The following is a 23,742-nucleotide window of genomic DNA, read 5'->3' on the forward strand; positions in this document are numbered from 1 at the left end:
CCACCTCTTCTTGAGTTACAACTCACAGCTGAAAACTGTCAAATATTTATGGACTATGATTCATCCTAGGCCCAAGGAAGTAACTGAACAGAGAGGTGTCTGTTTTTGAAACATGATGGTTAACTGTAGTTAACAGTAGAAAGGAGGAAATGGCATGACCTTCTCTTCCCATCCCTGCTTTTCCCTGGCCCTGTGGCAGCCAGCCCCTCTCCCCCCTTGGTTCAGGAGAGGGTATTCTTACTTCAAGGTGGTTATGCCTCCAACATTCCTTCATTATTGCCCAAGGAGCTATTTAGGAAATCATCATCATCGTCACTTTCATCATCTTCATCATCATCATCATCATCGTCACCTTCATCATTGTCATCATCATCTCAATCACTGTGCCAGGATGTTTAAAGAGGAAGGAGAATAAAAGCAACGGGTCAAATATGATGGTGCTTGTTACGAGACCCTGGTTTCAGCTATTAAGCTAACAAAGTAAAATTTCCGTAGCGATTCTTCCCTCCCAGCTCTAGAGTGAACGCTCCTCTTTGACGTAAAAAGTCTTGAACAAGGCAGCCTGATGGTAACACCGGTTTCTCTGGTTTCTCTTCAATTTGACTTCACTCGTATTCCTTAGTTTTCTCATTTTCTGTTTTCGATGTGTTAAATTGGACGGCAGAGTAAGTCACTGGAGTGGAATATTTGAGAAAGAACCTGATTTCTCCCTAACTTTCTTCAAAGTACATTCATATGTACTCACAGACCCAGAATAATTGTTCTAGGTCAGATATAATTAAGGATTCAAACTTATGTAAAACTGGTAACATTTAATGATTTTCTCTTTGGGGGGACTTAGTGGGAAGGGTTTGAAAGTATAGCTGAATATATTACATTACCTTGGTTTGAGTCACAGATTTGCTCACGGTGGCTTGCGTGGGAACAAGATGGATATACACTCCTTTGGCTGACCAAATTCCCTTGAATATGTAGAGCAGAGACATACCAGTTATCTCATAATTAACATTGAAACTTGCCTTCTGGCTCATTGCCTTCAGAGTGAGCTAATCTGTGCTCAAACGTTGCATGCCCTTCTGTAAATGATAGTTCTCCCGGCTGCCTGTGCATTAGCTCAGTCCAGTCTCCATTTGCAAGCTGTTATTTCTTGGTACCTTCTGGGTTAAGTAAGCCTGTCTGTCTACTACTCTTGAGGTAAGTTAACTGTGTGGGTCATAAGTTTCCTTCCAGGCATCCTGCCAGTGGTGTCATGTTGAAGGGGATGAAAGACTGAAAGTAATGACGGGTGTGTGGGGGGAAGGAGTGAATCTCAAAGCTTCTGGCTGATGCAAGTCCAGGATTTTTAAGGACATGAGTAATTCTGTGTCTTTTAAAGAGCAACCTATAAACATAGGAGTTTCTGGCCAACAGATATAACTGGAATTCAAGGATGAAACTCACAAATAGCAAGCCATGATTTGTTGCCTGCATAGGATAAGGTCAGTGTGATTTCACTGTGGCCCTGAGTAAGTGTATTTCTTAAGAATTATCTGCTATGGTTTGGAGTTGAGGGAAGATAATTTTCGGAGGACATGGCCAGAGTTTAGGAAATTGATGTGCTAGGACTTGTCAGTGAAATTATATTTATTTCCTTAATTATCACAGCCACTCTTTAAGATTAGCATTACTGTTCTCATTTTATATGTGAGAAAAATAAGGCTGATATAGGCAAAGAGACTTGACCATAGTAAATAAATGGAAGGCTTAGACTTCACATTCTCTTTTGTCTGACCTGAAAGCTAAACTCTTTCTACCACACTGTTAATCATTTTTTGGCTAAAAGGGATCTATCCTCAAGTTGCTTACTCTGCTTTCAGTGATAATCTCTATGTCTGGGGGAAATGTGTCATTGACCACAAAGCCTACAAATTATTAATCACATCAGTATCCTGGCTATTGGCTGTACCACTTTGCCCTACTCTAATGGGATAGGCTTCAAGTCTTTCTTTGGGTAAAGTTAAACAAAGTTGGCTTTCCCATGATCCAAAATACAGATCGACAATGCTCGGTGACCTGTTTCTCATCAGACTATAAGATCGCAGACTTAAACCAGGGGTTCATCTCTGGCTTAACATTAAAACGACCTTTGAATCTTAAAAACAAGAAAAATATCCATGTCTGCCCATCCTCCACCCACTCCAAACATATAGCGGAATAGATTCTGATATATTTCTTCTGGCATATGTAGTGGGCATAGTATATAGGATTCTGTGTGATTTAAAAATGCATTCAGGCTTGAGAACTGAGTTTTCCATCGTAGTACTAAGTTCAGTATTGTTCTGAAGCAACTGTATTGGAAAAAAAAAACTCGATAAAAGAATACAAAAAGTTGTATTTATTGTTTACTCTAAGAAGAGTTTTTTACTCTAAGAAAACCATGATATGTTAGTTAGCTGTTTCCCCACCAAAAAAAAAAAAAAAAAAGAAAAAAAGACTGTGGAAATTTGGTTTAATTCAATAAACATTTTCAGATGCCATAGAGGATACAAAAACCCGTAAGATCCTCTTTCTCTAAGGAAGGTACAATCTAGTAGAGTAATAATGTGTGCAAACATAACCATGTTTCTGTGTGAATGTTGTGAAGCCCATCACTAATTGTGCCATGAATTATAAGATGGACAACTACCTTGTTCTAAAGAGAAGGGATCGAATGTGCAGCAGGTTAGGGTATTCAAAAGAAAGGTGTATTAGGAAGAGACAGGTGGACCTGGATGCCTAGAGCAGAGGGATCAAGGAAGTGACTGGCAGGTACAAGACTGGAAGGGGGCAACCCCTGACCCACCAAATGTTCTCTGTTAGCTTCTATCTCTTATTTATCTACAAAATACATGGATTTCGTTCTCATCCTTTCCTTGGGTCTCATCCCCGTTCTCTTTCTTGATTGATTATGATTAGGTTACTAATAATGACAACAATGGCAGTAGCTTATATTTTGGATCTTCCTAAAGGCCAGTCACTAGTCTGACTTGAATATTGAATATCGAATATTCTGATTGAATCCTTAGAGCAACCCTAAAAATCATGTAATATTATTGTCTTCTTTTTACGTCTGAGGAACCAGAGGCCCAAGGGCACAAGAAGTAGCTCGAAGCGTTAGCGGCTCCAGAGATGGGTTGTGGTGCCTCAGCAATCAGGCCAAATGGCCTTGGCAAGTGAAGAACTTTGGAGGGTGGGGGAGTGGCCGTAGACCTCAGTCTTGCCTTTGGGATGCAGGACCATCCTCCTTTCAGGTTTCTTGCATCTGACTTACTAGATCACCGTGGGAATCAAAACATGGAGCTGGAGGGTTTCTGGCTTTCATAAATCATGAATCAGTTTTGTCACTGACATTTAATTTTAGAGTAGATCTCTTTGTATTGTGCCTTTGTATGGTATTGAAAGGAAGAGTAAATTTTACCTTTGATGAGTGGCAGTTAAAAAGAAGAGAAAACTTTGGAAGTATGTTGCTTTAGGTTACATGTAAAAGAATGGTTGAGAAATGATTATTGGTTTTGAGGAGGAAAGCATTTGTGGGAAGGATACCAGCCACCTAACTCTTACAATGAGTTAGGGCACAGCTTTCTAAACCACAGAGCCCCAGGGCTGATTCCCAGCTCCAAGGTTTACTAGCTCTTCAACCACTGACCAACTTCTGAGGCTCACTATCTCCGTGGTTTTCATCTGTAAAATGGGGACACAATGGACTACATTGATGCTATTCTAGTCATTCTGCCATGAGGCCACAATGGACATCCATCTACATAGATCAAGGAATTGGAACAGCTCTTATTTCATTGGCAAATTTTGAGGGAAGGAAAGAACTGGTATCTTGGTGTTTTAACTGACATCTCTGGAGCCATATATATTAAGTGGCCTAAGGGGGAGCGAGAAAGTTGTCTTCAAGTTTATGAAGGAGATGAATCCCCAAATGCTTTCTCTCCTCCTTGTGAGTGTTAAAAAACAAGAATGTAGAAGGAAACACACACACACACACACACACACAAAACCCTTCTTTTCTTCCCACCCCCTTGAACTCTGCTCCTTTAGTGAAGGCTCTAGACACTTCTCCTAATGCTTGACAAATTGATTCCTCCAGACTGCAAATCAGCTGGTCCTGGTTTGCAGTGCATACCCTCTGTGGATTGCAATCCTAGAGGAATTCCAGAAAGAAAGAAATACTGTTCGCTTTTCTTTAAAAGAAAAAAAGGCATTTGACAAATGTCCTGGAAATACCCATGAAACTTCCATAACCTTGGACCTCTGGTGGATTAACTCCAAAAGCCCTCAAGAATGAATGTGGTGTTCAGACTTCCTGATAATGATAAGTCGGGTGTGGAAAATTTTTGCAAAAGATAGATGGGTCATAGGAAATGACCCTTTAGATTGATCTGGTTTGTGACTGCCTTATGTTTTTACAGTACTCCACAGTTTACAAAAGGCCTACATCTACATGACCATCCATCCCCAAATTCTGGAGTCCAACCCAGGGAGTTATTGGTACTTCTTTTCAAATGAAGAAAGAACCACTGAGAAAGGTTAACAGGTCCTTTTGAAGGGACTCAGCCATTATCTGTCTGAAGGAACTTTACAAGAATCTCCCCTATGTTATAAAAACTCTTGTTTGTTTAGAGCTTTACAGATTACAAGTCAAAATAAAATCAAATGCACTTACTTTGCTAGGATTTGTGGGTGATACTAGAAATGAGAAGCAGGTTAATTTGCCTTAAATCAATTTATCAAAAGTCAATTTGCCAAATGATCTAGTTGCTGATTTTTATCAAATATATAAATTGTGCTTCTTATGTAAAAGCTTTAAAAGGAAGGAAATCCAAATATAAAATCCATTTTTAAACAACAATGAACATGCTGTTTGTATGCTGTAGGAGAAATCAAAGGATTGTAAAGGGATGTGAACATATTGGTGTAATGGAATGCCATAAAAAATATGCCCCATTTCTGGGGCACCTGGGTGGCTCAGTCGATTAAGTGACTGACCCTTGATTTCAGCTCAGGTCATGAGATGGAGCCCTGGGTTGGGCTCTGTGCTCAGTGCAGAATCTGCTTATCCTTCTCCCTCCCTCTTTGCCCCCTTGTATGCTCTCTCTCTCAAATACATAAATAAGTAAAAAATGAAGTAGATAAAAAAATGAAAAATAAAAGTTTCTGACATCTAATGCTATTTCTTTCCCACCCAATAATCAGCATTTATAGGGAATAGGAATTTTGGAGCTATGTCTAGCAAATTAGAACCTAATATAATTCTAGAACCCATAATTTATATTCACAAATATCTGAGAAAAAATCAGAAGTTTTACTTAAGTGTAATATAAAATTAAAATTGCAGGAGATTAGCCCAGGACTCTGGGAATACAATACACATTTAGTTCCTTCTTTCAGAGCCTGACAGTCTACTGGGAAAAGTGGATCTTACTCAAAGTCTCACCCATGAATGTAAAAGCATAATGGGGGACAAAGGAAGTCACAATAACATACAGAGAAAAGGGATCAAGGCAGATTTCTCTGCATTAGGGTCAGATGTGAAGATCTGAAGGATGTTCACATCAAATTAAAAGTTAATTTGGGAAGTCTGGAGATATATCCATAGCGTAAATTTTAATTACTTCTTAATCCTTTACACTAGCAGGGTCTGGGAACTTCTCTGCCACTTTATTTGTATTTCTAGTGAATGCCGTTCTTTCTGCGGTGGACAACACCACATGCCTTTCTGTTTCTTTCTACCCAGTAAGTGCAAATGTAAATCCACTAATGATACTGTTAGAAATTATTTGTGTTTCCTCTTAACATGGTTTTCGAAGGGTTGCACTGACTTCCTTAGCTGGGCTTCCATTAATATAAAAGGGCAGATTGAACCCATCCAATTTGGCTGAATTCAATTCCAAGGTTTGATGATAACCAGCCTGGCTGTCACTTTCTTTAAACCATACCCAAGTTTTGTAGCTTTCCTGTATTCATGTCTCCAACTTGCAGAATAAGTTTAAATATTGTCTTCCTTCCAGATTTATAAAAATTACGGCATATCAATACGTAAGTGATTAGAGAAAAACGAAGAAAATAAGGCTTTGTACGAATGGTGATAACTGTTTTACCAATGGGAAATTTTATCTGTAATATCCAAATCCACAAAATCTTTTACTCATGAAAAGAACCGAATGTCTTTTTAGATTTAACTTGAGGAAAATGAATTTTCTTTTATTTCCCTGAGTTCCAAGAACCCAAAACAAATAAGAATAATGGCACCTCAATCAAGTACATTATTAAGTTGCTCCATTTGGCAGATTCACTAGTTCCCTTTTTATCCTTTTCCTGAAGCTAAGTTGTCTTTAAAATAATCATCCTTTCATTGGCAAGATTAATGTTCACTGAAATTTGCGTGCTTTATAGGCTCACAGCATATGTAAAATACATTTTTCTCGACAAGATGTTCATACAATAACAAAATATACTGTTGTGTTAAAATACGTTACATAATTTTGTCAAATTGCTTTTTTTTTTTTGCTCCAGTCATCTAGTCTTCACATTTATAAATGTTTCTTTAAATGAAAGGATAGCTTCTTCATAATTAGGAGGTTTAAATTTTAAATTCTAAGCGATACTATCAATGTGTGATATACTTCCCGAGTCTTGCCTCATCTTATTTGAAATATGGCCTTGAATTCTTTATGCGGTTAAATAAAGACTATTAGTAGCATCACAACCAGAATGCCCAAAACTTCTTGCAAGAAATAGTCAACAATTGTTCATTATGGGAGAGAGGTAGCACGTAGTATAAGAGAGACCTACTTTATAAATGCAGACAACTTAGGTATAAGGAAAGAGATCAATGTGAATGCTGAGAGACTGATTAAAATAGAAAGGACGACATATAGTGAATAATACTGCAATATTCTTACTACTCTTGGAATCATTTAACAAAAGCGTTCCATAAAAATTCCACCACAGAATCAAGATGCTAATGTTATACCTCATTTATTGCCAGCATATTCAGTGACATTTTGAAATGTACATCTGTCAGCCAGAGATATAAATGAATGAGGTGAACCATACAATTTACCCTCAGGAAGTTCCATTAGAGCCCCCAAAGTATAATATTTATGAGGTCAGAACCAATTAATCAGATAGCTGTATTTGCTTTTCAGCTCAGCAGGCTCTCTGCTCCACCAAACTGTTGCATTTGAAAATCTTTCATATTTGGCAAACGAGTGGGTTTGTACGTGCTACATAAAAGCTATTTTGTAAATCAATTACTGTAGTAACACAGAGCGTATTCAGTAGTAATTCACCGTCTAAGTGGAGAGAATGCAAAATATGCTCTTATCAGAAATGTTTTATCTTGGCAGGAGTCCTAAATATTCTTTATGAGTTATGATGGTCTTACCGATCCCATAGTTTACGGAATCAGAGGCAATTATGCAAGAAATACAGGTTTGTGCTTACAGTGCATGGTCATTCAAACTTTGGGTGCGGTGAAATCCGAGAAGGCGGCAGAAGCAGGGCTCCTACTGCTGTCAAAAACAATCTGGGCAGAAATGGGCAAGACCATACGAATTTTACAGCAGAAATGGCTACTATTTGGAGGAAGAAGGGCACGTGTAGTTAGCTTCCGAGAATACAGTGGATGACAGTTGCAGTGTTATTCACGGGGACCCGCTAGCTTCTCTAGCCGGAAAGCAGGTCTCAGAGCAATTTTAGAAATGATGATGTGTTCGAGGAATTCTGATGGTAAAACTAACTCGAAGAGCTCTTTTTTATTTTTCTTTTTCCAGTAGAGAAGAGAGAACAGAGACCATGAGGACTGGTACTCTTTTATAAATAAAAAACCCTGGCGGTAATTCTTCTCCATGATTTGACAACCTGAGTAGGCATTAGAAATTGTGGGAAAAGGTTATAGGTTGTAATGTAGAAATTGGGTCGAGAGACAATGGACTAATTTTATCAAGTCCATAAATTTACATTAAGTCCCTGTTATTTGCCCTAAATATTATGCACATGGATGTGAAGGTATGTCTGTGCCTGGGGTCGGTGTTGGGGTTCCATGGGTCAGCGAGCCAGCGGAGGTGAAGCCCTACAAAAGGCAATGAAGGCCTTCTGCTAGTATAACCCAGGGAAGCTGGGCTGCTCTCTAATCCACTCAGCAGGGCATTGCATTCAAACCCAGCAAAAGGAAACCAGCCCAACCCAAGTGACCTCTTAAGACTGCAAAATCACAATATTTCTACCTCGTCTCTTTTCTGAAACAAGCTAAGGAATACTAAAAAATAAATAAATAAAATAAGATTAAATAAATAAATAAATCATGGCGGGGAGGGTGGGGAACATTGCAAACAGTCCTCCTTCAATAAAACTAGGAATCCCTGAACTGTAATTGCCATTGTAGAATGGAAGGTTCACTTGTTTGGTTTACTAGCGGTATAGCCCCAGAACCCACAAGGTGGTCGGGAAACATCTGTCAAATATATGGACTATACTTTTGCGTGGCCTTGTATGACCGTTTAACCTAATTGCATTCAACTAAGTAGGAGGAAAATCCTTTTTTGTATTCTTTTGTTTTTCCATCTTCAAACTCAATCTCTTGGTCTCCACTTTCTGGAGGAAAAGAGGGACAAATCCAACATGCAGAGAGAAACCATCAATCATAATTTTAAGAGTCCAGGGGCTTGTGTCCTCACAATGTAGCTGTGTCTATGGGAATGTTAGAAGGGTCCTTTAGATTATACCCTATTTTTGCCTGGTAGGCTAACTGTAACACCGAACCCCACTTAAACAGAGAGACCACTCGGAGATACACTCAGGGTGGACACATGCCTACACACGCAGCAAACAGGTTCCCCCAAAACTCGGTGGCAGGAGTCCGGAGTCCTTAATACTTCACCTTTTACTCAAAGTGGCAAGGCTTAGAGGCTTAGAGTGCCTCCTGAAGCACTGGGAGCCTTCCTACATACAGACCTTGTTAGGAGCAGTTTTGCTGAATGAGAGGAGGACATGCTGTCCCCCGAAAAAGAGGGCTCTCAACATTGCAGAGAGGAAAGATCACAGGAGCTGATCAGCTTTGCTCTGTGATAAGCACGTGTCAGAAAACATACCTGAAAGGAAACACTTCCTTTCTGCCCCATCTCATAGCTGGGACACATTTCCTCATCGAGGGGATGCTTGGGTCCCCGTACCTCTGTTTTGAAATGTGTGTGACAAATTGCTTCCCTTACAGTAATATATTCTGGCCTGGAGGTGCTACGATTCTTCTGAGTATATTGAAGTTAACTTGGTTTAAAATTAATTAGCTTTCAGCAATGTCGGTGTTTACCGAAGAGGGAACATCACACTTCTTTATCGGGTGCTATAATTCAGAATGTGTGGGTATCTCTCCTGGTAAATTAGGTTCTGTTTCAGGAATCTTAAAGAAAAGTTTCTGTGGGTATCCAAAACACCTGAAATTACTTGTAATGAAAATGGTAGATATCTACATAAAAAGTGAATATGGAATTGTAAACAGACTATCCACCGAAATGCCAATGACAAAGTAAGAAAAGAAGCCAAGGAAGAGAGAGACAGTACAGCTTTAAGGGGACAGCTTTGAGAGCTGGTACTGTACTATATCCCACGCATCCTTGCTTTTATTAAGTGAATAGTTGGTAATTTGCTTTCAAATTATCTGAGGTAGGCTGTCAATTCCAGACAGAATCACCCTGACCTGTACACTGTGGACTCAACTCCAGGATGCACTGGCTGAGAGTCAATGAGGAAGGTGGGGAAATGTGTACTTTTTAACGAGAAAGGGGACTTGGTGTGACACAGTATATAGAATGCGTGTTCAGAATGGTGGTCAGGGGCACCTGCGTGGCTCAGTTGGTTAAGCCTCTGCCTTCAGCTCAGGTCATGATCTCAGAGTCCTGAGATCGAGCCCCATGTTGGGCTCCCTGCTCAGCAGAGAGTCTGCTTCTCCCTCTGCCTCTGCTCTCTCTCTCTCTTAAATCAATAAATAAAATCTTAAAAAAAATTAAGAATAGTGGACAAAGCAGAGAAAGAAGAGGTAATCCAAACAAAAACAAAAACAAAAACACCAAACCCCAGAAAAATTGGATTATTAAGCTTATATATTAGAGCAAGTTAAATAAAGAAGCAAACTAAAGATAGAGGTAATTTGAACATGTCAGTGTAAACTCATAACCTAGAGGAAATCTTTCCCCCCATCATATTTTGGGGTTACTCTGTCTACTGCAAATACCCAGTGGAAATGAGTTTCATGCCACTCTAGACACCCCCCAGCTTTTGAGCACTAGTATCATTTACTAAGGCAACCAGAACTCCAGGGAGAAGAACTAATGTCATATCTTAAGGTCTAATAAGTAAATACAGACCTGAATTACCCTCTGGCAAGAAAGCAAAGATATTTTCTGAGATGTTTGGGGTTGTGTTGGACAAAGGGTCCCACAGAAAAAGCAGCCTGTGTGTGTCCAAGCTGTTAGAATTTGAGCTGTTAGAATTTTCTATAATTTCATTATAGAAAATAATGAGAACAGAAACAAAATTATAGCCAGTTGGAATAGAGGAGCTTGTACAAGGGGCTCTGTGTCTGTGATTACACTAAAAGAGGGAAACAAATGCTAAAAAGTGTCTGTAATATACTTGGGTCTCTACCTCTTCTATAGGGGATGCTTTTTATTGTGTAATCCAAATGACAGGCTTCCTATGCTGCACTTTAAGTCAATTGAAAGGTTATCAAATCCAGAGGGTGTTTTTTGTTTGTTTTTGTTTTTGTTTTCCCAAGAAAAAATGGAAATGCAGAAAGGCATGTAAAATATGGAGGGATTTTGCATAAGATGTTTGGCTCGCTCTGTGTCTTCCCTAACTGGATCATTTAGGGCTCTTTTTGTGGACTAGTTTAGTAACTTATACTTTTGCTACTCAGCCCGTAAAATTGTGGTAGCCCTCTACGAGACAAAAGTTAATAATATTGTGAAATGTCATGTGGTTGTCTGGAAATGAAAGTTTTTATAAAGAATGGGGCCCCAGACTGTGCTATGGTAAGAGCATAATAATCAGGGAAGGGCTTGTAATTCCTGCCCCTTTGGATGGGGAAAGAGTAAACTGCCTTTCACACATTTCTATGGGGAGCTGGAGTAGTGCCCCGAAATGACAATTTCTGGTCATTGCAACCTCAAGATTTCTTTTAGAGGCTTGTTTGGTGTGTGTATGCCTTGTAGCTCAGCTTCTTTTGAGAGAGTTTATATTAAAAATTACAGGATTTTTCTTTTTCTTTTCTTTTCTTTTTTTTTTTTTCTGCAGGGGAGGAATTTGGTGGGACAAAGAGGGCATGCTTGCCTCATTCCAGATTTTTTTTCTTGCATATGGAAGGAGCAACTCTTGCTGGAATATTCCTGGCCTCTCTTTGCACTTCAATCATTCTTTGCCTGGGGCTCAGGGAGGAGGGGCAAAGATGAGTTTGATTGCTGAGATTAGGAGAAAAATGGGTTTGCAAAACCCAGCCTTCTCTGCCTGTGTGGTGCTCCCAGGAGTAGATTGCCAGTAACACGCAGCTGTATTCTGCTTCTTCAGGCACAAGTCTTAACTTACCGGGGCTCTACCAACCGTCCTTTCTGGGGGAGAGGTGTTCCTCGCCAGCCTTGTCTGTGATGGCATGGGAGTCTTCCTGTAATTCACTATTAGTAGGACAGACCTTCCCAAGGACAGAAATCACACTCTACAGCCTATCCCTTATCAGCAATACAGGTGCTAGCACATTTTGACAATGATGCACTCACATTTATTGTTTCTGAAATGGCAAAATGCCTGGCAGTCCATAAAGTATTTGACTTTTGGAAATATAGTATTCTGTTCTTTCATCTGCTACTTGCTTGTTTTACTTCACAATTTGTTCAGATCCTGGGTAGGGAAAAAAGAAAAAAAAAAACACTTTTTTATTGGGGTCCTGAAGGTTCCAACATGTATGTAAAATCAGCACGATGTTAATTACAGAAGCCAAGGTGTTTTAACCTGCAGGATATTTTTATTCCTGAGAACATCCCCAAGTCTGAGCTACATTTCATCCCCCAAATAACAAGACAGCTTGGATTGATTCTGACACAGCAATGAAAAATATGTGAGAAACAGTGGAAGGAATGCAGTACAATTAGAAAGAAGAAGAAGTGGGTCAAATCTATAGAGTTTAAAGCATTGTTTCCCCATGAAACACATGGGGCTCATTAAAAGTATACTGTACTTTGGAAGAATGAATTGGAAAATTGATATTTTATGTAGTTTAAGAAGAGAATTCCAACAAAAAAGTATCTCTTCTTCTATTAGCATTGAGGTAATACAGCAAAATAATATTGTGACAAAAGAGCCAAAGTGGAGGCGTACAGAGAAAAAAATGACAATATACACATTTTATGGAGAGACAATAAAGATCAGAAAGACAGTTTTGAGAGTGAGGCATATTGAATTGTGAGGGTTGATCAGAAGTGAAATTCAGAAGGGGATCTATTTTGGAGGAGGAATGAAAGGCATAAAGGTTAGCTAGTAGAAATTTTAAAAAAGGTTAAAATGTCATTAATACATGAAGGGGAATGATAGAGTTCAGCTCCCCCTTGAGGTAAATTAAAGAGGGGGAAAAAGGAAAATAATGAGAACAGAAACAAAAAACACAACAGGAACAACAACAAAGACAACAAAAAAACAAGGAGAGAGCCAGCTGGCAAAAGTAGAATATTTTCTTGCTTTTGATAACATTTTATGAATCTAAAAACAGAGGGAAAGTTTAGTCAGGTGAAGGTTTCAAAGTGACTACACTGGGTAGAATCCAAAAGACTGTCTGTCACAAGGGCAGCAGGAGTCTTCTTTGTAGGAATGCTATCGTAATGAGAAAAAGCATATGCGAACGCTAATTAGAGGTGAAATCTCAAATGGTCCCCTGAAGCCCACCTGAGCAGAAGTTCAGGTTGGAGTTTGGGAAGGATTTGTGCCAAAGACACAGGGTGCAGTTGTGAAGCACCAAGGCTGCGTATGTACAAAACACGGCTAAATTGAGTCTATGTGAGCACCTGCTGTCCCTCTCAGTCGAGGTCAAAGTCACCATGTACTGGTGAAGTCACATATTTTACTTCTACTTTCCAGTGTCTACATGTGGAAAGAAAGTTGGACTGAGAAGACAAGATTTCTGCTCACTCACTTGATTCAGAACCAGAGGCATAATTATAGCCTGTTTTTGTCCAGCAGGACTAGGTTGACCAGAGAACTTACTGAGTATAAAATAGAGATTACACAGGAATTACATCTTGCTTAACTTTGAAGCTCCCAGAATGGATATGTCATGTACATAATAGAGAGTTAATGCATATCTTGTGATTTGAACTAGGTGATAGAGATTGTGGCAGCTCTGAAGGATTAGTAACAGGGTTTACGTGCTTGGTGGAAGATTAACCGAGGAGGCTGAGCTGTACCCTGCGTGGTTTCAGGCACAAGTGTCCCCATACCGTGATGATAGGAAAATGTCACCAATTGAGGGGACTGGAGTATGTGCATTTAATTCTGTCTACTTCAATCTTTTATCAGGATCTGCTTCCTCTGACGAGTCAATTAACTACTATGTTCAAACTATCACTTCATCATTTTTAAAGACAGTAGAATCAGTAGTCAATGAGCTTTATTTGTAAGCAAGACTGTAGGCTCTCTGGGTTGAACAAACAAGACACAGCCATAGTATAGAGAATGGAATTCATGAGCAAACCATTCTAACATGACAGCCAATGATAGTATTTCTGGGGAATATGAATTTTGGGGTAAGAGGTTAAGTTTGTAACTGGGCAGAATGAGTTACGAGAAAAAAAGAGGCTAGAAAAAAAGGATTATCTTCATAATTCTTTCCCTTTAGGAAATGTAATTCAGTGGTAAAAGGTGGTATGTTAAGTTTTCTGTTCTGTAATGGTCTCTGTTTGATAGGTCTTAGCAACTCCTTTTCCTTTTCCTACACTTTTCCTACTTCCTCTCTGGCTACCAGAAAGTCTGGTCAGCAAGATTTAGAAAATGTAATCTCTGCTTTCACAGTGGTAATTCTGCTACAAAGTGACTTGTAGAGATACTCAGCTCTGAGTTTGTTGGCATACTGGGGAAACTGAAACACTGATGTTAGAAAGAGAGGCGAGGGGGCAGTCCAATGAGAAGAGAGATTGGGCCAATAGAACTAGGACCTGATGGCGTTTGGAAAGATGATGGAAAGTGGGTATCAGCTAGTGGTGGCCGCAGAAAGTTTGCACCTTAGGGTGCCTGGGTGGCTCAGTTGATTAAGCCACTGCCTCTGGCTCAGGTCATGATCCCGGAGTCCCAGGATCAAGTCCTGCATTAGGCTCCCAGGTCTGCAGGGAGTCTGCTTCTTCCTCTGACCTTGCCCCCTCTCATATTCTCTCTCTCACTCTCTCAAATAAATAAGTAAAATTAAAAAAAAAAAAGCTTACACCTTAATAAGTTTACAGAGAGTCAGTGATGCCCAACCTTTGCTATCTGAGTCACAGGTTGGCATCTGTGTCATTCAGAGTTAGTGTTCAAACAAGCAAATAAAATAAATACCTACTTTGGCAAACTTGAGCATAAAAAGAAATTTACTAAATAACATTAGACTCCTAGCATGTCCAGTATGGTCGGAAAACCTGGGTTGGAGTCTGTGCCAAAGGGGAACAATGCCCAAAGGAGATACCAGAATTGCTTCTGTGAAGACACCGTTGGAACCACCAGTTTTGAAAGGTAACTGTTCATGGCTTTCTCCTGTTTTTCTGTTATAGTATTCTTCTTTCTTTTAAAAAATGTATTTGGAAAAGTTCTTTAAATAATGTGCCCATTAATCCTTTATTGATCTTATGGATAGCAAATATCTTTCCATATTGCAGCTCCAGCTTTTTAAATTTTTTCATTGAAAAAGTACTGTCTACTTAGGGACCAATCATATTGAACCAAGCTTGGTGATCTTCTATATCTTCTTCTTTTTTTTTTTTTAAAGATTTTATTTATTTATTTGACAGAGAGAAATCACAAGTAAGCAGAGAGGCAGGCAGAGAGAGAGGAGGAAGCAGGCTCCCTGCTGAGCAGAGAGCCCGATGTGGGGCTCGAACCCAGGACCTGGGATCATGACCTGAGCCGAAGGCAGCGGCTTAACCCACTGAGCCACCCAGGCGCCCCTATATCTTCTTATCTTTTATATCAATCTTCTGTATCCTTACTGAGGTTTTGGGGTTTGGGCTTACCTTACCCATTACTGAGAAGTGTATTCAGTTCTATCATTCAGTATGATTGTAAATTTGTCTATTTCTTTTCAGACTGCAGTCAGTTTTTTCCTTGTATACTTGTAGGCAACATTATTGAGTAGCAACATATTTATAATTATTTTACCTTTCTGGTGAATGAAACATTTTATTATTCAGTAAATATCTTTATGTATAGTAATGCTTATTTCTTTTTAAAATATTTATAACCTGGTAATGTTATACCAACAGATGCACTAATATTCTTATGGTAGAAATTTGTCTGACATATAATTATCTGTCCTTTTGTTTGCACCTTCCTATTTTCTTAAGTTTTAGATATATTCCTCATAATAGTTTATAGTTGGGTTTTTAAAAAATCTAGTCAGATAATCTTTGATTTTTAGCATTTAGCATTTTACTCTATAGTCCTTCATTTCCAAAGTATGCTATAGTTCTTTTTCTCTCTTTCCTTTTACTTTCTTTAGATTGATTTTCTTTCCTTTTTTTCTACCAGTTTGGACACTTTACACACTTTCTCTTTATTTACTGCTTATCCTAAAATTACACACATAAATTTAAAATATCAGAGTCCAAAGTGAATAATAACAAGAACCTTATTACAGAACGAATCCACTAACTTCTCCCCATGTTCTACACTATTACTTTCCTATATTTTCAATCTATCTTGATGCTTTTATATTTTTTAAAAAAAGTATTTATTTATTTGAGAGAGGGAGAGAGAGAGAGTACACATGAGTGGGAAGTAGGGGCAAAGGGAGCTCAATCCCAGCACCCTGAGATCACGACCTGAGCCAAAGGCATATGCTTAACCGACTGAGTCACCCAGGTGCCTCTAACCTGTTGCTTTTGAATTAACACCAGGTAATTAATCTTTATGGAAGGTAACGTTAGATTTTCTCTGCTTCTTACTCATTCTTATATGTGGTTTGACTTGCCATCTGTTTACATGTATCTTTGAGAATTTTCCTTTTCTTTCTTCTGCTGGTGGTAAATTTTTTGTTTTTGTCTTTTGGAAAATGTATTTGCTTCATTCTTGGAACCAATATTTCTGGGTAGAAATTTTTGGTTGACCATTACCTTATCTGACAGTGAAGATCAAAAGAATTCTAATTTATAATTTATAATACAGCTGTTGGAAAGACAGTTGTATATTTGTCACTTTTCAAAAAAAAATTGTCTATCTATTTTGGGGAGAGAGGGGAGAGTGGGACAGCAGAGAGAAAGAGAGAAAGTCTTAAGCAGACTCTATGCTGAGCGTGGAGCCCCACATAGGGCTTGATCTCTCAACCCTGTGATCCCGACCTGAGCCAGAACCAAGAGTTGGATATTTAATATAGACTGAGCCACCCAGCTGTTCCAATATTTGTCACTTTTTTGACAGATTTCCAGACTTTTTCCTTATTTTTGATGTTCTTCAGTTTCATGATAATGTCTTGATGTGGATTTATTTTTAAATATCCCACTTGAGGTTCACTGGTTTCTCTGAGTCTATGCATTAATATCTTTCCTAAATCAGTATCCAGTATTCCTTCAAATACTGCTTCTGCTGAACTTTTCATTTCAGTCCAGACTTCAGTGAAATGTGTGCTATACTCCTGTCCTTCAACTTTTTGTCTTACCTTCTATTCTCTTCTTCATCTTTTTTGCTTTAATGTTGTTCATTGGATAATTCCTACAAACCCACCTTCCAGTTTATTAATTCTATCCTCAGCTGTGTCTAATCTGTTATACATGTACCCACTTAATTTTAAATTTTAATTGTTGTAGCTTTCCTTTCTGGAGGATCTATGTTCTTACTTTTTAAATATTTTAATTCTCTACACATTATTTTAAACTTGTCTTTTACTCCTTTAAAGAATATCAAATAAAAGAATTTTGCATTTCATCTTTGATTATTCCAATATTTAAAATCTTTGCAGGGCCCCCTTTTCTATTGTTTCTGTGGGCTGTCTGTCAAGGTGACTTTCTCTTCTTCACTTTTTGAGTTTTAATTAAGAGGAATTTTTTAAAATATGTTTTTTATTCTTTTTTTTTAAAAGATTTTATTTATTTATTTGTTAGAGAGAGAGAGAGAGAGCATGAGCACAGGCAGACAGAGTGGCAGCAGAGGCAGAGGGAGAAGCAGGCTCCCCGCCGAGCAAGGAGCCCGATGTGGGACTCGATCCCAGGACGCTGGGATCATGACCTGAGCCAAAGGCAGCCGCTTAACCAACTGAGCCACCCAGGCGTCCCAAAAATATGTTTTTTATTCTTTTTGAGACCTAAAGTGATGTTTTCTGCAGATGGTATTGCATTTGTTTCTGCCTGTCTCTTTGGGTTAATAAAAATTATAGGATTTCTTTGATTTAATTAATGACTTGAGATTATTTTGGATAATATGTGATTTAGAATTTCATATCTTTTTGCTTATAGTTACAAGGGTCATCTTCCAGTTACAGCTTTTCTGGTTGCAATTGGTCTCTTGGATCCCACTCCATTTTCTAGAGCCAACACAGTTTTCTTTGTTGTTTCCTAGAAATAGAATGTCGCTTGGGTTTACTTTTGCTTTGCATTAACACTGAAGGTACAGCCCTTTGGGATCTCAGACGTATAATGAGGAATCTCCTACTAGAACCTCCATTTGAGGGGTTCCTGAGTGGCTCAGTAGGTTAAGTGTCTGCCTTCAGCTTAGGTCATGGTCTCAGGGTCCTGGGATCAAGCCCAGAGTCTGCCTCCCTGCTCAGCGGGGAGTCTGTTTCTCCCTCTTCCTCTGCCCTTCCCCTGCTCATGTTCTCTCTCTCTCCCCCCTCTCTCTGTCAAATAAAATCTTGGGAAAAGAAAAGAACTTCCATTTGGGGGGCACTAAGTTTTGTCTTCTCTCCCAAGTACTATGAAGGGCTATGAAAATATAAACTAACTTTATCCATATTTGAAAAATGCTTTTAGACTCTGACTTCAGAAATCTGCTTATTTCCCTGAATTTCAAACTTTGCTTGTATATTGTACTTCATATTTTCTTATTTTTGGCAGCACTTTTAGCTTTGAAAAGAAGTCATATATATTTTGTCAAATCTGGTTCTTTCATTGTCTTTAGTGAGAGGGTGTATCTAACCAGTCATATTTTAACCGATAAGGCTGCGAAGAGGAAGATAGAGGATGAAAGGTGTCATTCATTAAAATGAAAATCTGCATTTCATTGGGTATGTAAATCAGGTCTTTTCTTAACCCTGCATTATCATAGACAATTGAGTAAGAAGCATTTTTATTAGCCCATAAGTGGTCCTAGGCAAAATGTGTCCATCAATATTGGCCTGCAATATGGAGGATTTTCTTAAGTTTCTTATTCAAAACCCATTTGTTTTTCTTAACATACTTATAACCTAAATTACTTTAATCCTTCCTCATGTTTGTCTTTGATCTGTCAAAAGATCACACACCTTCCGGAAAAGGGCAAGAGTTCCAGCCATTAGAGTATAGTTTCACTAATAAAGAAAACTCTCTATTGCCATGGTGTCTCTTGTTTTTGTGATTAGTGATATTTTATATGTGTCCTTTGTTTTTGGTGAGCATCTCAATGAAAAAAAGTTCTGCTATTTGTCTGTTTATGTTTGCAAAGGATTTGCCCAAAATCTATGAGGACCCAGATGAATTTTCCTGATCTTTAATGATTTTCTGCACACTTATCTCAAGTGTGCTGTATATTTTCTATATCACGCCTATCTTTGATTCATTTATTTTCATGGTCTGGACATTGCAGATATTTTCAGATAAGATTTAGCTGTCAGTGTTTTTGTGGCAAGGACCGTTGCTTTTCTGTTGTTAATTTCATTGTCCAAAAGAATCAACTGGAAATGGATTTATTCACTTTACTGTTGTATTCAGTATCACCCTAGTCAGAAAGCAGATTTTGGCGTCTTACTATTCAGTCTGAAAACTGGGTCCTTTGCCTTTGCCTTTGCGTTAGCCCTTTCCTAGTCTAAGCTTCCTTAATTACATGTTCTGTATGAATTCCTATTGTTGCCATAACAAATTACCACAAAGGTGGTAGCTTAAGACCACAGGCATTTCTTGTCTTATGGGTCTGGAGGACAGACATCTGAAATCGGTTTCCCTAGGCAAAAATTAAGGTGCTCCCGTGGAAGTTCTGGGGGAATGGAGACTCTGCTTTCATGCATTTTCCATTTTTCTAGAGCTGCATTTCCTCCTTCAGCTCCTGTCTCCATTTCCAAAGCCAGAAGTGTCACATTCATTCCTCTGTGTCAACTCTCACATTGCCTCTTTAATAAAGATGTTTTGCATTTAAGGCCCCCCAGGATAATCTGGGATAATCTCTCCATCTCCAAATTCTTAACTAATTCACGTCTGCAAAGTCCCTTTTGCTGAATAAGGCAAGATTTATAATTTCCAGGGCTTCGGACCAGGATACTTTGGGGTGCCATCACTCAAACGACTGTGTCTGTGGTTCTCTTCCTGTCGGCCACTGTGGTCAAGAGCAAATCCCTTTGGTTCACTTTGCTCTAACAAGACAGGAAAGTCACTGTACAAAGACTGAAGCTCCTAGGCATAGAAACTGACAATGATACTGTCATTTCCCCATTTCATCTGATGTGGAGTCACCTATTTTCTTCTGTTCTCAGATATAATGTCTTGTAATTTCAAAATGGGCTGGAATAGGCTTCCAAAGTTAAAATAATGAATATTACCTCTCCAATGTAGTTGATTCTAACTCCATTATTACCAGACACTGAAAATGAGGTTGGATACATTCAGTGAGTGTGCTAGTTTCATTCTCCGTGGAGTTCCCTGGTGATTTTGTGTCTGCACACCCAGATCGGAGGGCACAGCCAGGGTCGTGGTGTGTGTACGGGGGTGCACCATTGATGGCAGAAGAGGAGACATTGAGCCTGAGAGGAGCCACGTGATAATCACACCTATGGGATTGGGTGTTGATATGCAAATTAACAATAACATTTAAAGGATCTAGCTCCTAACTCCTCTGGGTTACCTAGTAAAATGCAAAAAACAACAGGAAGTCAGGTTTTCTAAAAATGTAGATCATTCATTCAAAAAACCAAAAAACAAGCAAACAGATGAACAAACCCAGGAAATTCACTGGCCAACTGAGACAAGGTTCACCCTTCTCGTGGTCTACTTTTCCGTCACTTATAGGTAAACTCCAGTTTCTGAAGTTCTCTGATTTTGTAAAAAACAAAAACAAGAACAAACAAACACCAAAAAACCCAAAAAACAAAGACCATTCAGTCATCAAGCTGGGTTTGGGAGCGTCAGCTCGAGGGAAGCACTCAAGTCTGAGGGTCTTGTGAAGGGCTTACGTCAGGAGGGAGGCCTGTGGTTTGCGATCTGTGGAGAGAGTCCTGCTAAGGACTGCAGAGGGCCTTTGGCCTTCCAACAACTTAGGTAACTGAAGCAGTTTTTCTTTAGAATGCTCTTCCTTATCTGGAAGAAACTAACCTGTTTGTCCTGTATTTTTTTTGAAGCAATACTTCATTTTACAAACACAGAATGTTGGGTTAATTCTAATCACACAGAAAAGTGAGGTGACTCATGAACGTCCTCAAGTCGGTCAATGCCTACATCGGCGTAGAACAGAGTTTCCAGCTGTCGAAGCGAGTGTTCTCCGCGTGCTCCTCCTGACTTACAAACATCAAATGATGAAGAGAAGGATACAATTCACTTCCTGCGTCTGATATCCTGCAGTGAACACAGGATGTTAGCACATGTGAAAGGAAGACATTTAGCATAAGAAGAGGCATATGGAACCCTTGCAAACACTATTTTGTGGCAGATTATGAATTAACCCTGGGTTTCCTTTTTCCTTAATTTACATATTTTAACGTTGCCAGCATTTCATTTATATTTGGAACATCTCACGTGTCTTGAAATCTTGTCAACGTAATGCACGTCTGAGAAAAAGAATCATTCTTTTAAAATATTTTTTTAACCTATCTTTTTAATTTTCTGCTCTGAGAAAGTCAGATTTGAAGTTAGCCCACACTGGTGAAGATGATACGGAGTCTGGTATTTTCTGTGGTTTTTTACTCCAGTTGATCTGCCAAGCCTCTTTTTCAAGGGATTAGAGGTCATTTGGAGGAAATGGAACAAGCACAATAGTGAAAAAGAATAAAGTTGTGTGATTAAGGGTGGCACATTGGTAAAGTCATGGTCCTTAAGTATTTACGAAGACTTGGGTTGTTGACATAGTTCAGTCCCTATGGATACTCACCTAATGAATAAGTAGGTTCTAGTAAAAGAAAATACTTTGTAGGCATGACTGGATAACTTTACTTCTCTAGCCAGGAAGCTACCCTAGAAAGTGCCGTGAGAGTCAGACAGTCAGATAGGCCCTCCGTTTGTAGGACTACGTATGAGTGCAATTAGCATTCTGCTGGCTCAGAGAAGACACTGAACACGTTACCAACAAGCAAATCTTTGGCTAAAAGTAGGACACTTGGAAATGGTTGCTTTTCTTAGTAAGTTAGGGGAGCTGACATAGGGGATTGGATGAATAAATGCGTTTTTACTCTGATTAAGGTTATTTCATTTTTGTCTGCATAATTAGCAAAAGCAATAACAAAGGAAAATGACTAAGGACCCAACATGAAGTCAAGCAAACGTATATTAACAAGATGGGATAATTAGTGTCTAAGTGAATTATGTCAATACATGAAAATATATTATACATTAGTATAGATGGAATGGATAAATTGGCATGAATTTATCACCATTATTAGAAACATGCATTAATTAATGCTGAGATGGCTTCATTTTACCATCATTTTTAGGAAAAATTATTATTTATTTTTATCAAGTAAAAATAGTACTACAATTTAAAATTTAAATAGTTAAGGTTTTAAAATAGTAAGTTATTTGAGTATGTAAAAATGTTTAACAGCTCATTTAGGGAACTTATAAAAATAATACCTTAGTATTATGGAGATTTTTTGTTTTAACTACGACTACTTACCCCCAATACTTTCTCATTTGCCCCTTCATCTGATACTCCTTCCATAGGGCAACGTTTCTGCAAAAACGCAGATACTAGGTTCATCAGATGGAAGTTCAAATCTTCTTGCGGGACTTTTAAGAGTGTTTTTTCTTGGATGCCTGCCTGGGGGACTCAGTCACTTAAGCGTTGGCCTTCAGGTCAGGTCATGATCCTGGGGTCCTGGGATCGAGCCCCTCATCAAGCTCCTCCCTGCTCAGCTGGGAGCCTGCTTCTCTCTCTGCCTCCTGCTTGTGCTCTCTCTCTCTCTCTCTCTCTGACAAATAAATAAGTAAAATCTTAAAAGAAAAATGTTTTTTCTTCACTAAAATATCAAGTTCTCTTAGTTGTAGGGATTTAAATGTCTTTTCTACCCTATTTTCAGCTACCTAAAAGCATGCTCAAGAGAGAAATTTTATTAGTAGACATTTTCTTGAGATGTACATTAAGCTTCTGTCTTCAAACTTTGACACAGTAAAAAAATTATATAGAGCATAATGTCTCTTCTGAATGTCTCTATTTAAAGATCAGAATAATTGCAAATTATAATTTAAAATGGTCTCACAAATCATTTAATTTTACTAACACCTATTAATATTAAATTACATGCCTAAGCCTACAAGCTAGTTAGCGTCAGAGCTGCAAGTAAATCTCAGATTTTCTTTTGCTTTAATGCAGTGCTTTTCCCATTATGTGTGATTTATACCTAAATTGACACATGTGTTTTTTGTATTTAACATTTTGAGATGATCGAAATTGTTTAATTGAAAACTGATCCTCATCCATACAAAAGATGCAGAAGAAAGTAGAGTCTTGCAGAAATAAGAATTGGTGCATCAAAGCACTGGGGCATTCGACTTGGCTGAGAATTTACTGGCAGTTAAAACTAAAGGGGAAATTAGATTGAATTACAGCCCTTCTGTTTTCTGGCAACAGAGAAACTATACATTCATTTGGAAAGACTGAATTTTCTTTTTTTTTTCTCTTTTTTTTAAATTTTTTATTTTTTTCAGCATAACAGTATTCATTATTTTTGCACACACCCAGTGCTCCATGCAATCCGTGCCCTCTACAATACCCACCACCTGGTGCCCCCAACCTCCCACCCCCCACCCCTTCAAAATTCTCAGATCTTTTTTCAGAGTCCATAGTCTCTCATGGTTCACCTCCCCTTCCAATTTCCCTCAACTCCCTTCTCCTCTCCATCTCCCCTTGTCCTCCATGCTATTTGTTATGCTCCACAAATAAGTGAAACCATACTTGACTCTCTCTGCTTGACTTATTTCACTCAGCATAATCTCTTCCAGGGACTGAATTTTCTTGAAAGTGAATTTGACTTGGAACATATGAGGGAAGGGGGAAGAGAATATTTTCAGACCTACTGTGGAACCTACTATGTTCCAGATATTATACTAGCTGCTCTACATATGCCATCTGTTTAATTTTCATGAACACCCCACAGGGAGGAATAAT

The sequence above is a fragment of the Lutra lutra genome, chromosome 6 (assembly GCF_902655055.1).
Source record: "Lutra lutra chromosome 6, mLutLut1.2, whole genome shotgun sequence".
Taxonomy (NCBI): domain Eukaryota; kingdom Metazoa; phylum Chordata; class Mammalia; order Carnivora; family Mustelidae; genus Lutra; species Lutra lutra.